The sequence below is a fragment of the Boleophthalmus pectinirostris genome, unplaced genomic scaffold (genome assembly GCF_026225935.1).
Source record: "Boleophthalmus pectinirostris isolate CB_2022bp ecotype Guang Dong unplaced genomic scaffold, ASM2622593v1 HiC_scaffold_11, whole genome shotgun sequence".
In the NCBI taxonomy this organism is placed as follows: domain Eukaryota; kingdom Metazoa; phylum Chordata; class Actinopteri; order Gobiiformes; family Gobiidae; genus Boleophthalmus; species Boleophthalmus pectinirostris.
The window spans coordinates 17,981,796-17,995,780 of record NW_026570994.1 but is presented as its reverse complement, the minus strand read 5'-3'; the positions used below and the strand labels follow the sequence as shown (position 1 = coordinate 17,995,780).

The window sequence follows — 13,985 nt, the reverse complement described above, 5'->3', positions numbered from 1 at the left end:
CCCAGAAATATAGCCATTTTGTTTTCGTTTTTAGCCATAAGATTTGGATGAGAATTATTAGAATAACTTGGTCTCAAAATCCAACAGTTTAATTACTCATGTGTAATCTTTGTTATTGATCCGTGTGCGTAATTTGCGGTGCATGTTGTTAGCATTAGCGTTTGCAGCGTGTCTCGGTTGCTGGGCGACGGGAGCGGCTCTGTAGGATACACCTGTCACATTTCAGTAACGCTCTTGTGGTCAGCGGAGTTCGAGGTTTGCTTGTCCACACGCCAACACAACGCCGGCATTCTCACATTTCTCCACTCTGGAACCTGTTCTCGGTTTTCACCCACCCGAAACGCCGGCTCCGTGTGGACGAAAGGCCAAAACGAATAAAAACTTCACCGTTTTGACCAAAAAATGTAAGACCCTTTTGTTAAAATCTCTGGAGTGGCACTGGCCTCCCTTGAATGGCCCCTCAAACCCCACCTGGCGCCGCCCCTGTTAGGCCCACTAATGTTCTTATTGTTTCCCTTTTACTACAACTTCTACAACTAAATCCAAATCCACTTTATTTATAGCACATTTTCCAAACAAAGCAGTTTCCAAAGTATCATAAAATGAAAACAACAAAAAGATAAATTGCTCAATTTTGGTCATTTCAGTCTTAAAACAATAAAACCAGTCAAATCAAATAAAGCAAGACCATAAAACTCACAAAATAGCAGTAAATAAGTAAAATAAAAATACTACTTCTACTACAACTAATGAAACTACGACAATTATCACTGCATGACCACTACGGGAAAAAAAAAAACTTGGATAACCTTGAAACTCAATCACTGCTAGGCCTAAAAAAAATAATTAAACCAGAAATAATTGGGGCTATTAAAATAAAAAGAAAAAAACTCTCCATGGCAAAACTTTCAACAGTCTGAAATCCTCGTTAAAGTTTGATCCTGAAGCTAAGCGGGACTGGACTTGGATCGAACTTGGATGGGAAACCGCTGGGAATACGACGAGCCGCAGTGGAGCAGCAATGGCTCTGGTCCGTACTGTTACTGTGTCCTTGGGCAAGACACTTCACCCACATTGACATTGCCTCGTGTGAGTGTGGTGTGTGAGTGTTGGTCATATCTCACCACCGCTGAATCTGGAGTGAATTCATGCATTAGTAGTGTGATTATTAAAATATTTAGTATTGCAGTGCCAGTTTAAAAGTCTTATATTATGCAAAATTAACTCTTTAAGCTTTAAGTCATGTTATAATGTTGTTCCCTCCTAAAAACTTAGATTTAGACAAACTTTATTGATCCACAAGGGAAATTATTTGGACAATCTAGTCAAAAAAAACAAAACAGACCTGGTGTTGTGTTTTGTTTCATTCACACATGTTTGAGTAACTCTTTATTAATATCATTAGTTTACCATTTACCCTTTGGTTGACTCTGACAGGCCACTTTAAGCTCATTTGGAATAACAAAATAAACATATTTTACAATTTTATCTTATGCATGGACTAAAGCTGCATTGTTTTTATTTTAGTTGTGTTTTTAAATGACATTATTGTAAGACGGCCTCACTTTTTCATTGCTTAGTCATAACATAAACTCTTACCAGTCCTACCAACTCGTCAAAACAATGATATTTAATGTTTTTTTTTTGTTTTTTTTTTTTTTTTTACAAAGAAATACAATTAATTTTGGGCAGAATTGAGTTAAGCTTTTTGGCTCAGCCCTACACAATATTTTCTGACCTTATGGAAAAAATTATTGTCCGCTCCTGGTATAGATAGTCAATTCCAGGGGTGAAATTATCAAAATGATTCTTGTGAACGTGTGTGGAGTTTAAAAACACAGTGGAGCACTTTCTGACATCACAAGGTGGAACAGAGTGTTTTCAGTTTGAGAGAAGAACTCAGCCTAAATCTGCAGGGTTTGTGTGTTAAACGTGTGAATGAAACAAAACAAAACACAACTCCGGGTCTGTTTGTGATGACGAAACAGCATAACAGCGTAAATCTGAAAATAGCGTAACATGGGCCCTTTAATAAGTGTGGTCCAAGCAGAATCCACGGCAATTTGTCAACTGGACTTGAGTTCCGGTCGGACGCTGGTGGACACTTCCTTATATCTGCCTGAGAGGGAGGAGCTAACTACACTGAAACTACTCTGAACCAAACATTTTATTTCACTGTACATTTGACAACGAATTAAGTAATTTTTTCACTATGAGGCTCAAAAAAAAAAAAATCAAAAAAAAAAATCCAACTTAATCCAATCCAATCCACTTTATTTCTATAACACATTTCACAAACAGTTTCCAAAGTGCTGCACAATACATAATAATAACAACAATAATACAATGATAAAATAAACTACTAAAATAATCATACTAGTCTTAAAATACTAAAACCTGTAAAATAAAATAAGAGCAAAATCATAGACTAGCAATAAATAAATAAAACCAGTAAAATACATTAAAAATAAATAAAATAATTTTTTTACTCGTTTTTAAACTTAACTCGCTGTCAAATGTAGAGTTGCACCAGACAAAGCCGCTCTTGTCATAACACAATCGGTAGCGGCGTGCTCTCTTTACGCCGAATTACAATTACAGTCAACATTTACGTAATTACTTATTCATAACCTAACCAGACGTTGTAATTCACTGTACATTTGACAGTTAAGTTGGATTTTTTTCCGCTATGAGGCTCGGCAATGCTACTTGTTTACACTTAATTATTTAGCCAGGCCTGTCGAACTTGCACTGACAAATTACGTTTTAGTTCAGTAGAGATCGGCAATTCTGGGGCTGAAATTATCCAATTGATTCTGGTGAAGGTGTTTGGAGTTTAAAAACACAGTGGAGCACTACTTGTATTAACTACTTGTGCCTAAATATGCAGGGTTTGTGTGTTAAACATGTGCGAATGAAAGAAAACAAAACACAACTCTGGGTGAAGGTGAAACAACATAGCAGCGTAAATCCGAAAATTTTGGGCCCTTTAAGTGTCCCTTAGTCGTCCAGGTAAAATCCACGGCAAAAGGAGAAACTCACTTTGTCAACTGGGTAAAAGTTTATTTGGTCAAATACGTTTTGCAGCTCATCCATTCTGGTCAGACGCTGGTGGACACTTCCTAATATCTGTTTGAAGAGTGGAGCTAACTACACTGAAACTACTCTGAAACTAACCAGATCATAAAAAAAAATCCAACTTAACTCACTGTCAAATGTTTATGTTGCACCCGATAAAGCCATAACACAATCGGTAGCGGCGTGCTCTCTTTACGCCATATTACAATTACAGTCAACATTTACGTAATTACTTATTCATAACTTAACCAGACGTTTTAATTCACTGTACATTGGATTTTTTTTCGCTACAAGGCTCGGCGTGGTTACTTGTTTACAGTTTCCGTTAGTTGGCTAGGCCTGTTGAACTTACACTGAGTCGACAAATTGACAAATTACGTTTTAGCTTTAGTTCAGTAGAGATCGGCAATTCTGGGGATGAAATTATCCAGTTGATTCTTGTGGGGTTTGGAGTTTAAAAACACAGTGGAGCATTACTTGTATTGCTACATGACGTCACAAGGTGGCACAGAGCGTTTTCGATTTAAGAGAAGAACTCAAAGCCTAAATACGTGCGTTAAACATGTGCGAATGAAACAAAACACAACTCTGCGTGATGACGAAACAGCAGCGTGACAGCGTAAATCCAAAAATTTTGGGCCCTTTAAGTGTATAAAATCCCTCAGTCGTCTAGGAAAAAGGAGAAATTCAATTTGTCATCTGGGTAAAAGTTTATTTGGTCAAATACGTTTTGCAGCTCATCCATTCTGGTCGGATGCTGGTGGACTCTTCCTTATATCTGCCTGAAGGAAGGAGCCAACTACACTGAAACTACTCTGAAACTGACCAGACGTTTTAATTCACTGTACAGTTGGATTTTTTCGCTTAGTTCAGTAGAGATCAGCAATTCCGGGGCTGAAATTATCCAATTGATTCTTGTGAAGGTGTTTGGGAGTTTAAAAACACAGTGGAGCACTACTTGCATTACTACATGACGTCACAAGGTGGCACAGAGCGTTTTCAGTTTGAGAGAAGAACTCAAAGCCTAAATACGTGCGTTAAACATGCGCGAATAAAACAAAACACAACTCCGCGTGATGACGAAACAGCAGCGTGACAGCGTAAACCCGAAAATAGCGTAACGCGGACGGGCCCTTTAACCACTTTAGTCCAATTAAAACGCATTTCCAAACATTCTCCGTCTCGTCCCATTCATTATAACCGCGCTATTATTGCATCGTCCGCGCGCCACGTCCCCCCGTTCGAAGCGCGCGCCTCCAGACTATGACTTCATATCTGTTTTTTAATTAGACTCAAAAGCAACACCTGGCTATCATTACGCGCACTGGTTTCTTCATAAAAACGCTCCTCTGCACATGCCTTATAAAAACATGTTCTCGCCAGGCTGCGCTCGCCGTCCAATCCGCTAACCCGCCGCCGAGCCTTGCGCCAATGTGCCCTCGTTTTCGTGCGCCCACCTCCTCGCGCCTCGTCCAATCGGATCTGCGCAATTTTGGAGCAGCCAGGAAAGACCTTGCCAGGGCGAAATTACCCTGTGTGTACGTTTTGGTGTATGTGTGCTTGTGTTTTTGCCCGGGCAGGGTCGTTTACGCAGCGCCGCACGTCTCCATCAGTTACAGCCACTACTAGCCTAGCGCGTTTTTTTTTTCTTCCTACCTTCTTCCTCCACCTCCTCCTCCTCCTCCTCCTCTTCCAACCACCTCCTCCACCTCTTCCCGGTCTGCAGTTGTAGCATCATCCCGGGGATCGCGACACTCCGCCGGGGCTTCATTCAACCACGCTCCGGACCGAAGAAGCGACACCATCGGGGCTAGCAGTAAGTGCCGCACGACATTTCATTTTTGCTTCACTTCACACAGTCAGAACCCCCATAGCGATGCGTGCCACTTTACGTTTAGCTTTAGCCTAGCCACGTCAGCGCTGCACCTGTCTACCGAGTCTGGTGTCATTTCAATGTTAGCACCGCTGGGAACGGTACGGCTCGCGTTGTGTTATTTTAGCTTTATTTATTTGCTGGGGAATTGATTGAAAGTGGCGGCACACGCGCCTACAAAGCGCTCTAGTTCGAGGCGGAAGAAGATTAGAGTTGCACCAGACAAAGCCGCTGTTGTCATAACACAATCGGTAGCGGCGTGCTCTCTTTACGCCGAATTTCAATTACAGTCAACATTTACGTAATTACTTATTCATAACCTAACCAGACGTTTTAATTCGCTGTACATTCAACAGCGAGTTAAGTTGGGTTTTTTCGCTATGAGGCTCGGCGTGGCTAATGCGATGTAACACGCGAGCGAGGTCGTTTTTTGAACAAGTACCGCAATCGGGTATATTTGCCCAACGTACAGCCTCTAAGCGCATTTATTTACGTTGGATGTCGCTGTATTTGATCAGTATTTAGCACAATAAGCCTCTGGTAATCCACGTAATTTGCGAATTTGGCCAAAAACGTGGCTTTCGCTGCGTCTGCTGGTGCTGCCTGCTTGGTTACGCGGAGCTCCCTCGCTATATTCCTACTGCAAATGAGGAATTACTGCAGTCGAATTGAATATTTGGGGTTGAGTCAACAGCCAGGAGCTTATTTATTCAAGTAAACGCTGAAAATCGCGCAGAAATGAGCGTGTGGAACTTGTAACTACACATTTACGCACAATTTTGATCAATGGAAAGGGGAATTTTTGAAACACTGGCTGTCCGCGGTGCAGTATTTGGCACACGCATCCAAGCGCTTGATCGCCAGTGAATTGTTTTTTAAGTTTGCATAATGATTTAAGTGGTATTTTAAGTGTGTTTTGTTTGAATAAGAAGCCCGTGTTGTTATTATGTGCGAAGTTAAACCCGGGCAAGTACATATAAGGCGAGATGAAGTGTTTTAGCAGCTCCTTGGCACACGGCGTTTGAACGTGGGGAGAAATGACACGGGGAGAGTTGAGGAAATCCAGCTAATCTGTTTTTGAGTGGGCTGTTGTGTCTTAAATTGGGAATGGAATATTATATTTCACCTCCACTTAAAACCACTGTTGAGAAGTCTAGCCTTTTATAACAGCGCTACAAACAAAAATAAATCTTGTGTCTATAGACTCTTTGAAAATGTGTAAACAAAAACACTCTAAAGCCAGAATGGAGGCATCTGGAGGCAAAAGTGACATGGAATTTGATGTGGTTTTAATGGGGAACCTGGGAATAATCGCCGAGTATCACAAAATATGAAAAATCACGGAAAATTTTGCTGACGAAACGCACTCGGATACACGAGAGTGAAGTCAAAGCAAGGTTTAAAAACATTCACAATTGTGTTTTGTGTTATTTGTTAATTTACGAAGAGATTAAGCATTTTGGCAAAGAAAAACTCCAGATTTTTCGGTTTTACTGGACAAATCCTTACAGAAAATTTGACCCCACTACAGTTTCTGACACTCATTTACAGATATATCATTATTATTTATTTATTTTTATTATATTCTTACACATTTCAACATTATTTATTTATTTTTGTGACTCTCAAATACAGTTTTGAGGTTAGAAAATTGTACAGCCTTTAAATAATCCACTTTATGTTTATTAATTTGCTTGTTTATGTTACGTACGTCAAAAATATCTTGGAATAATATGCTTTTTTTTTTTTTTTTTTTTACTGTGAGTGGGGTCGTCTCTCCACAGATCTGACCTTTAACCTGGTCTGGTTTTGGTCCAGTCATGGTTTAAGTACTGGTTTAGTTCTAGTCTGGTATTGATTTTGTCTGTTTAGTTCTGGTAAAAAAAAAAAAAAAAAGTAAAAAAAATAAAAATCTTCCGCTTTCCTGAAAAAAACAAAACAAAAACCCTACCGTAAGCATTTCTTTGACGATTAAAAACATAAACTTGAAATCCACTAATTGCCCAACCCCGTCTGTCTAAAGCTATTATTACAACATAATTATACGGCAATACAGAGATTAAACTGTTTCTGCTGCTGTAGTACTTACAACATAAACTCATCACTCACTGTCAGCAGTCAGACGCCGAGCAGCCGTGCAGTATTTTTACTCTATTTGCATTTTCTTCATCTTAGTTTTGGATTCTTAAAAGCGCACTATGTAATTTCTAAGGTGGAAGGCGCGCTACTTACTGCACAGTAGGTTATTATACAAATCTCCGTTGCGTTTGTTCAGTTACAGGTGTTTTAAAGCTCAAAAACACCTTAAAAAACCATACATTTTCACTGTGCGCTGGCTTGCCTCTCCATAGATCTGACCAATAACCTGTATTCATGGTGATTACTAAGTGTTTTTGTACATACTGAGGAATAATCAAGGCAAAACGGTAATATTTTAAAACGTTATTGGTCCACAAGGGAAAATATTCAGACACAGTAGCGCTTAAATCACGTTTTATTAGAATAACAAAGAGTGAATAAATAAAAAATGAGGATGGGAAAAGATCTGGTGAGATAAAAATGCCACAAGATCGTGCACACGTGAGGAAATTAATCTTGTGAGATTGTTTTCGATTTAGTTTCTTAGTATGTGGCTCTGGTTCCAAAAAGTACGTCTACTACTACAATAAAAATATTAAATTAGAAAATGTTAGACCAAAATTGCAAAGGAGATCTCACAATTATTTCAAACTCTCGTCAAGTCTCGTTTTTGTGGACTAATCTCGTGGTTCTTGACGAGATTGCACAATTATTTTGTTATAAATTACGTTAAACTCTCGTCTTGTGTTGTTTTTGTGCACCTAATCTCGTGGTTCTTGTCGGGATCGCACAATTATTTTGTTATAAATTATGTTAAAATCTCATTGTTACGTTTTTGTGAACCTAATCTTGTGTCTCGTTTCGTCTTGTGGAAATTTGAACAACCACCCCAAATAAAAAATATAAAAATGGTAATAATAATTCTCTAGAGCTGCAAAATTAATCACAAAGAAATCAAACTCGCAATTTGAAAAGACGTAATTATCAAATCATAAAGACTGCAGTTTTTGAAGTACCATAATTTTCTCCACAAACAACAAAAACTGCTGACACTGTAGTTTATTTGTACAAACATGTTCTGAAATACATGATTCTTCACGGCAAAAAGAGGAGTGTTAAAATTTGACTCTCACAGAATCAGGTTTAACATTTTCTCAGGGTTTATATGAGTCCAATCTGTTCTAGAGTTAATTTTACATTTTTTTGGAAATGTTAATTAAGTAACACTGGACCAAAATTCCTGTTTAACCCTGAAATCAAGAGTTATATTAACATTTTGAGAGTAAACAGATAACACTTTTGTAGAGTTATCCTGATTTAGCTAAACAACACACAGAGGCGTTTTATTTTTACACTTTATTTTAGTTAATTTAAGATGAAATTATGAACAAAACTGATCTTCTCTCATGGTGGGAGGTGCCAAATTAACACTAGTGGAAGTTGAATTAACACTAAGAGAAGTTGAATTAACATTAGGGGAAGTTGAATTAACACTAAAGGAGGTTGAATTAACACTAAAGGAAGTTGAATTAACACTAAAGGAAGTTGAATTAACACTAGTGGAAGTTGAATTAACACTAAGGGAAGTTGAATTAACACTAAGGGAAGTTGAATTAACACTAAGGAAGTTGAATTAACACTAAAGGAGGTTGAATTAACACTAAAGGAAGTTGAATTAACACTAAAGGAAGTTGAATTAACACTAAGTGGAAGTTGAATTAACACTAAGGGAAGTTGAATTAACACTAAGAGAAGTTGAATTAACACTAGTGGAATTTAAATTAACACTAGTGGAAGTTGAATTAACACTAAGAGAAGTTGAATTAACACTAGTGGAATTTAAATTAACAAAAGAAGTTGAATTAACACTAGTGGAAGTTGAATTAACACTAGTGGAAGTTGAATTAACAGAAGTTGAATAACACTAAATTGAATTAACACTAAGGAATTGAATTAACACTAAAGGAAGTTGAATTAACACTAGTGGAAGTTGAATTAACACTAAGTTGAATTAAGTTGAATTAACACTAGTTGAATTGAATTAACACTAAAGGAAGTTGAATTAACACTAAAGAAGTTGAATTAACACTAGTGGTTGAATTGAATTAACACTAGGAATTTAAATTAACACTAGTGGAAGTTGAATTAACACTAAGTTGAATTAACACTAGTGGAATTGAATTAACACTTGAATTAACACTAGTGAAGTTGAATTAACACTAGTGGAAGTTGAATTAACACTAGGGGAAACTTGAATTAACTTCAACCATATCAACTCTGGCAAATAACCACAACTCAAACCCCCATTTAACTTTCAAATAGTTAAAATAACAGTTTTTGGTGTTAAAAAATAACTCTATAAAATATAAAATCTCTAAATATTTTACCCAGAAATTTAAACCCTCCAGTTTTTGCTGTGTTGTTGTTGTTTTAGGTTTATTTTTCTGTCTTTTTGTCAATTCTTCTGGACGTGTTTGAACAGAATCCTGTTATTAAAGATGCATTGCGCAACTTTTCCGGTTATTGCTTGGTCTAGAATGTTCCACGGTACAGATTAAACCTGTCTACTCAAGGACGACAACTATAGGCAACATTACAGGTCAGATCTGCGGAGAGGCAACCCTATTCACAGAGAATTATTGTGTTTTTGTGCAATAGAAACACCTGTAATGAGTAAATGCTTGATTATGTGTTTAATAAAGTCATATCATGGGACATTCCAGACAAAGCAATGACATCTCCATGGAGACAACCCAGAAAATGTTAAATGTTGTTTTTGCTTCTCACGTGAAATTAAATCTGGGTTGGATCAGTTTAATCCCATTTGTTGTGTATTTGTTATCATATCTCAAATTTTAACTTGCTCCTTTTGATTATAAAACATTAAATTTCAAATATAATTACGATTACATTTCTTCACAAAGTATTTGCTCAGTTCTGCGTGAATTTATCGGCGACTTGTTTTGGTCTGATCCATCCTGTTATTTGAGATTTGTGCTTTTTTCCATGTCGACTATCGGACTTAAATCACCTTCACATGCCGATATTTGGTTTAGGCTGCATAAAGGTTTATTTTAACACTTTAATTGCAAAAAAAAAAAAAAAAAAAGGGTAAACAGCTCCATCATGGGTAAACTATAAAACAGGGTTGAGGAAAGGGTTGGGCGACGTGGCCAAAAAATAAAACCTTAGTCTTAGAGGCTGTAGTCTTTTAAACAGGGGAGACTCTTAACATTTATTTATTTATTTATTTATTTATTATAAGGGAGGTCACAATAACCGAAATATCATAATATCGTATCGTCACAACTGTCAAAATATATCAGATTACAAGTTCCTTTGCTTAAATGCTGGTTTTATAGTCACATTTTCTCTCATTTGCTCGCAGAAGTTTACTATGAAATTGTATTTTTAATCATTTTTTCTTGTTCCCCGTGTCTTATAGCATCTGTAACTGTTGATTTGGGAAGAAATATTAATGTTTTTTTTTTATCTGCCATGAACATAATTTGTAAACAGAGCAACACAAGGATCTTAGAAAGCTACAAAATAAGATATGCAAGATGAAATCCTGAAATAGTTGCGGCACAGTTGAGACCACATAATTTTTGCATGTTTTTTTTTTTTCAAAGTGTGAACAAATGTGTTAAGATATTGCAACTTGTGTGTGTACAATATATGACAACTTTTTTTTTTTTTTTTTATGTATATAGATTAACTAACTTTTCTTTATAAACAGTACAGTTCAGGGGGACTTTCCAGCCAGTGGGACTTTCCAGCTGGTTCCCTTTGTTTGATTTGTACTTCTTTTCATATCAGCTATCGGCCTTAAATGTCATGCACATGTCGATATTTGGTTTAGGCTCTAAAGGTTTATTTTAACACTTTTATTCCAAAAAAAAAGAGGGTAAACAGCTCCATCATGGGTAAACTATAAAACAGGGTTGAGGAAAGGGTTGGGCGACGTGGCCAAAAAATAAAACCTTAGTCTTAGAGGCTGTAGTCTTTCAAACAGGGGAAGCTGTTACGCTGTTTTTATTATTACCCTTTTATTACGCTATTCTAACCTGCGTAACGTGGAAAAATAAACCACAATGAGAAAAAAAAATCCTCAAAAAACAGTGGAACAGTGCCCTAGCTTTGTATTAGTTTGTTTGTTCTTTACTAAAACTTGAAAAACTGAATACATAAGAAGTAAAAAAAACAAAAACCCAAACGTGTAAATGTAATTTCTGTTGAGATGATTTTATAGTTTAATAATTCAGAGCCGTAAAATCATCGGCTGCAGTGGATTCTAAACGAACGTCATCGAACATGAAAAAAAAAAACAAACAAAAAAAAAACAAAACCATGTTCTGTTCTGTTTAGTCTTGGTCTGGTCCATGTTTAGTCCCAGTTTTGACGTGGACACAGATATCGTGCTTTTGATTTGTGAGTCTGGCTTTAGTTCTGAATGTTTAGATAAGTTCTTGGATCTCTTCTATCTCACTGGGGACAATTCGAATTTCCTAACAGTCCAGCGGACAGTGAACGCAGCACAGAGCAGTGGTTTTGTGCATCGTTAGTGAGACATAAATTAGCTTGTGGTGATTCCAAAACATATAATTGTGTGAAAAATGGTCGAAATCAGCCCTGTACCTCGGCCAAAAAATATTAGCAGAATTTATCGAACTCTGATAAACTCTGATAAACTCTGATCGTTTTCTGTTGCAATACCTATGTCGATACTTTGGTTTTAAGTTCTCGCTGCCAAATATTAACCGATACCAGGGCAGAGACTCAAAATATCTTTATAAAGTTTTGTAAAGTGACATAGTGTGCCTTTAAATATGACCTAAATATGTTTTGTGACTGTAAAGCAACAGATTTGAATAAATAAAGTTCAATAATTCGAGTTGATTTGGGTCGATATTGTCCAGTAAATCGTCTTACTAAGGATATCGACTGCACTGATATCTTAGAACCGATATCCGATGCATCAAAAATGGAAATATCAGTATCATATCAGTGCATCCCATCTATTTAGAACGACTTTTAGTGTTTAGTCCTGGTTTAGTCCTGGTTTAGTCCTGGTTTAGTCCTGGTTTAGTCCTGGTTTAGCCCTGGTTTATCCCCGGTTTATCCCCATTTTAGTCCTGGTTTAGCCCTGGTTTAGTCCTGATTTAGTCCTGATTTAGTCCTGATTTAATCCTGGTTTAGTCCTGATTTAATCCTGGTTTAGTCCTGGTTTAATCCTGGTTTAGTCCTGGTTTAATCCTGGTTTAGTCCTGGTTTAATCTGGTTTAGTCCTGGTTTTAATCCTGGTTTACCCACAGTTTGTTCCTGGTTTAGTCCTGGTTTAGTCCTGACTCACCCGCAGTTTATTCCTGGTTTAGCCCTTGTTTAGTCCGGGTTCAGTCCTGATTTAATTCTGGTTTACCCCCAGTTTAATCCTGGTTTAATCCTGGTTTAGTCCTGGTTTAATCCTGGTTTAGTCCTGGTTTACCCCCAATTTAGTCCTGGTTTACCCCCAGTTTAGTCCTGGTTTATCTCCGGTTTAGTCCTGGTTTATCCCCGGTTTACTTCTGGTTTAGTCCTGGTCCCCGGTTTAGTCTGGGTTTATCCCTGGTTTAGTCCTGGTTTACCCCCAGTTTAGTCCTGGTTTAGTCCTGGTTTAGCCGTGGTTCTGTCCTGGTTCAGTCCTGGTTTATCTCTGTTTACCTTGTCTTTTTTTATACATCCTTGTTTGATTTGTATTGTTTGTCCATCATCTTTGAGTGTTTGGACCTTTTTCTTTCTCGTTGAGGACAATTCAAAGTTCCTCCGAGTCCCACCGACAGCGAAGGCGGCACAGCGCGTCGGTTTTGCCCGTCGTTAGTGAGGCAGACGTGAGTTAATTGAACGAGCAGACGTGTGATGTGGCGTTCACTTGACTCGGGGCTAGAATCAGGCCGCTCGGTTGGAAGTGATTAACTGCGAGTCGAGTCCGTGCGCGCGCCTCAGCCAAATATCGATCCCCACGCCAACTTTACCCTCCGTCTAATTTGGGAGCGTCATTAACGACCAGCGCCACTACGAGTCGATGTCTGTGTCGCGTTCGGGTTCATGCAGAGGTTATCGCTTCGTCTGGAATGTTCCGCAGTGTGGCATTAAACCTACTGAGAAGCCAGCAGGTCAGATCTGCGGAGAGTCCTGGTTTAGTTCTTGTTTCGTTAGATGGAGGGTTAGATCAAGTTCATAGCTGGTCTAGTTCTTGTTTAGTCCATGGTTAGTTCTTTTTTAGCCCTGGACTGGTCTTGACCCAGTCCTGGTTTAACCCTGGTTCGAAGTTCTGAGTAGGTATTGGTTTTAGTTTGTGTTCAGTTTGGGTTTAGTCCCGGTTTAGTCGTGGTTTAGACCTGGGTTAGTCCTGGTTTAGTTGTGGTTTAGTCTTGGTTTGGTCCTGGTTTAGCCCTAGTTTAGGACCTGGTTTAGACCTGGTTTAGTCCTGGTTTAGTCTTGGTTTAGTCTTGGTTTAGTCCTGGTTTAGTCCTGGTTTAGTCTTGGTTTAGTCTTGGTTTAGTATTGGTTTAGTCCTGGTTTAGTCTGGGTTTAGTCTTGGTTTAGTATTGGTTTAGTCCTGCTTTAGCTCTGGTTTAGTCCTGGTTTAGCGGTTGTTCATTTCTGTTTCAGTAATGGTTTAGTCTTGATTTAGTCCTAGTTTAGTCTTGGTTTAGTCCTGGTTTAGTCTTGGTTTAGTCCTGGTTTAGTCTTGGTTTAGTCCTGGTTTAGTCTAGGTTTAGTCTTGGTTTAGTCCTGGTTTAGCCCTAGTTTTGTCTTGGTTTAGTCCTGGTTTAGCCCTAGTTTAGCTCTAGTTTAGCCCTTGGTTTAGCCCTAGTTTAGTCTTGGTTTAGTCTTGGTTTAGCCCTGTCTTAGTCCGGGTTTAGTCCTGGTTTAACCCTGGTTTCGTCCTAGTTTAGTCTTGGTTTACTCCTCT

General features: G+C 38.1%; 1 protein-coding gene across 1 annotated transcript in view; it reads left to right on the top strand.

The window, feature by feature from the left end:
* The first annotated feature begins 4,591 nt into the window (after positions 1-4,591).
* Positions 4,592-13,985, top strand: part of LOC110165606 (adenosine deaminase RNA specific B1) — a 130,722-nt gene continuing 121,328 nt past the window's right edge. The window contains exon 1 of the mRNA XM_055164991.1: positions 4,592-4,894. The gene's annotated coding sequence lies outside the window, so the exon portion shown is untranslated. The remainder of the gene's footprint in view (positions 4,895-13,985) is intronic.